Genomic DNA, 3,616 nt, shown 5'->3' with positions numbered 1-3,616 from the left:
AAATAATCCACACGTCAATGCTACGTGAAAAATCACGTAGATTCCAAAAAATGCTTTTTTACTTCAGTTTACCTGACAAAGGTAGCTATCATCGGACTTTGGTTGTATATGAAATGAAGTGCCAGTTACTTTTACTGCAGTTGCCCCATCTCTCTTACGTTAAAATCACGTACTTTTTTAAATTCATTTTGCCAGCAGCATTCCGCGTTCATTCTGTGTGCAAAGAATAAGCAAAATGGCGTCTGTTGAAAACAAACTGCAAGAGCTGCTAGTCGATTTAGCATCACGCAACATTTGTTAGAAATAGTTGATGGTAAGAACAGTTTAATGTAAGCTTGAATCTTATATTGATGTGTCATATTTTCATTTGAATAGAATGTGGAGTCGATTTTGTCGATTTGCTCAGGATTACGACTGATCAACTTCACCAGTCTTTGGAGCCAACAAAAATACCTTGGAAATACTCAGTGTTGCATGAATTGATTTCCTCTTGGCGAACACGAAATGTAAGAGAATCTAAATATTGTAAAAATGAAAAATTCATCCGTTAACTTTTTTCCTCTTTTCTACAGGAGTCCAACATCATTAGTTTACTAACGTCGCTGAAACCAGGGTACCGCCTGCGACTTACCGGAGCAATTAATATTGCTACTTCCTCGGTTGCATCTACCGAGATCACATGCGAGAGTAATCAGTGCGATCAAAATTTCTCTCAGTTCTCATCTAACGAGGCTACCAAAAGAAGCGATTCGGATTATGGACATGGTTCAACCTCAACATCAACAACTCCGGAATATGCCTTAACATCGTTGCCTGTTAGTTTGAATAAACCAGCAGCAGTTTTCCAGGCCACATCGTCAGCCGTTCACAGTAAAACGGATGCGCTTGATGAACCCTCATCGGATGTTACCTGTAGGTCTGTGGAAACCGAGGTGAAAACCAATGAAAGCAAACACGAAAAGCAAAAGCAAAACGTAAGTATATAAACCCCTATTTTGCATGTAAATAAAAATTCATCAGTTTTTTTGTTTACTTTTCTGTAGGAGTCCCAAATTGAATGTTTAATAACGTCACTGGAGCCAGGATACCGTCTGCGACTTACCGGTGAAGCAAATGTTGTTCGGTCCCCGGTTGTGTCCACTGAGTTCACAAGAGGAAGTAATCTGGTCAATCAACGGATCTACCAGGTTTCCTCTAACGAGGCTGCAAACCTAAACGAACCTAACCATCAACTTCCTTCAACTTCCACGAATGATAGCTCCGGTTACTTTGCCCAGGGTATTGTCATAGTAACGTCGTCTGCTCATGTAAATCAACCAGGAACTGATTACTCTGATGCCGTCGCAACCACATCGTCAGCCACTGACAGTAATACGGATGCGCTCATTGCATCGTTAGCAGTCGATACAATTGAGTCTTCAGAATCTGGAGACAGTTTGAACGAAGCAGAGCAAAATCAGCAGAAAAGTGCTCTTCCATCATTTAAACAGACCAATCCCGACAAATTCGCCGAGTCCTCTTCGACCGCTTTAGCAATAACGGTTTCACATCTTGAGAGCAATGTTTTTACAACAAAATCCTTAGAAGAGTTGCTGAGATACTCCGAAGAAGGAAAGGAAATTCTACAGTACGCCGCCAAAGCTGAACTTTCCGAGGCCAAGCAGCTAGAGCTTTCCAGCATTATTGCAAAGCACCATTTAATCACCAGAAGCAAGCTACTAACTGAGGACCTCCGAACATACGCCCTGGCAGTAACATCACTTTTTAAGTTTGAACGTCTGGTAAGTTACAATCATAGAAGATAAGAACAACCAAAACGAATGTTTGTTTTTGTAGGAGAATTATTTTATCCCAAGGAGCGGGGATCGAAAAAACCACGGCGGAAAGATAGCCAACAAGATAGGTAACCTGAAACAAAGGAAACGGAAGCGTGAAACAAGAGAGAACCAATACCAAGCATCCAAGCAATCAACAGTCGATTCCCAGCCTAATCGAAACGTAGTTGCCAAAGAAGCGGCTGAATGGTTAATGCTGAATAGTGAACCATGGTCAGTTGTGCTTGATAGGTGGAAAATTAGCTACGAAGCACGCAAAGTCGACTTGCTATCCAGAAAACGTATTCCCCAAATTTTTACGACATATCCGCAATACAAGTGTCAGCATGGTTTTCAACTGGTGAGTTTTGAAAATGAAGTTAATAATCTATTTAGGAAAAATAGCACGCTGTAGTCACTGTTGAAATATCTTTTGATTGCTCCTTATAAGGATTTAAAGCAAAAAAGATCTATGGGATTTGACAGTTCTATAATCTGGCAAGTTTTCACACCAGAGCACCAGCGCTGTTCTTCCTCTATAGGTTATTATCTTTATTGCTTTGATGTAATAACACACATAAACAGACGTAACACCCAACACATTTTGCAACTAAAAATATCCTTATCGTCAAGTGAAATCAAATCGTTTATAACAGAAGTTTATTGAAGTTAGAACACTACAGTAATGCCATCTAGTCCTTGCATGACCTAGTGTGTTCATTAGATAGAATTTTCGTGATGATGGTTTTGATCGTTTAATGTTTGAAGTATGCGGCTGTTTATCTGTGGTGTTAATTTACTGAAAATAGCTTGTAAAGTATTTGTTTCCAATTAAATTTTAGATCGATATTGATTTTCACGAAGCTTTTCCCAATGCTGAAAACGGATTGAAGAAATTACCACACTTGGTACCGCAGATTACAGAATACATTTCCAAGAAGGCAGGGGACCCATCAGCTGTATCATTAATCGAGCGATTGACTGATGAACGAGCAAGTAATGGTAAAATATCCCAGCTGTTGATGCAAATAAATATTACATATTCATTTTATTGTCCTTATTTTTTTACAGATACGAAAATCTGTGCACTTTTGCTAGCGCTAAGTACAGTTCTGCCACCAATTGCGGTTGCATCTCGTTTCAAACCTACCATCTTGGTTGGACAAGAGGATACGCTGATTTTCGTAGATTCTTTGGAGCAAGCCCAATCAAAAATTCAAGAAACCTACCGGAGCTACACAGAGCTGAATCTTCCAATCGTACCAAAATTAGTTGCAGTGGGAGAAAACTTGGACCAGTTGCAAGGAACCTTTTTTGTCTGGTACGGCGATGTGTGCTATGAGCTTCACTCGGCATCAAGAGCAGTTGACGTATTAATTAAACAGAGTGCCGTCCTTGGACTTCCGTTTTCAAAAATTTCTAAATTGGTTTGGCACTTTCTCAGCGCTTATATTTACGGCATAAAACAACGAGAATCCTACGCTTCCATAAACAAACTGCAGGCTTATCTCGAGACGAAAAAAGCGGACAGTGAATTAAGAGGATGACTCGGATCACATGCATGATACCTGGATGTACAATCCTTTCTGCAACTCCAAGTGAATACCTTACACATCTTAAAGACTACCATCATGTTCCGTCTGTATATAAATATAGATATACGGTATCCGGATGCCGCCAAATTTTCTCTAAGGTATATCCATTCAAAAAACATGTTATTCATCATTCTGGAATTCAAATCGACAGCAAAACCGAACTTACAAACAGCAGTATAAGTCAGCATGATCAGTCTTACCTGCATC

The 3,616-nt window shown here is 39.8% G+C and overlaps 1 pseudogene; it reads left to right on the top strand.

Annotated features, from left to right (window-relative positions):
• The first annotated feature begins 235 nt into the window (after positions 1–235).
• On the top strand, positions 236–3,361 carry LOC135697940 (uncharacterized; annotated as a pseudogene).
• The last annotated feature ends 255 nt before the right edge of the window (positions 3,362–3,616 follow it).

This window comes from Ochlerotatus camptorhynchus, unplaced genomic scaffold (genome assembly GCF_037179485.1).
Source record: "Ochlerotatus camptorhynchus isolate MF236.1 unplaced genomic scaffold, CSIRO-AGI_Acam_v1.1 ptg000080l, whole genome shotgun sequence".
Lineage (NCBI taxonomy): Eukaryota > Metazoa > Arthropoda > Insecta > Diptera > Culicidae > Ochlerotatus > Ochlerotatus camptorhynchus.
This window is presented reverse-complemented; position numbering and strand designations above follow the sequence as displayed.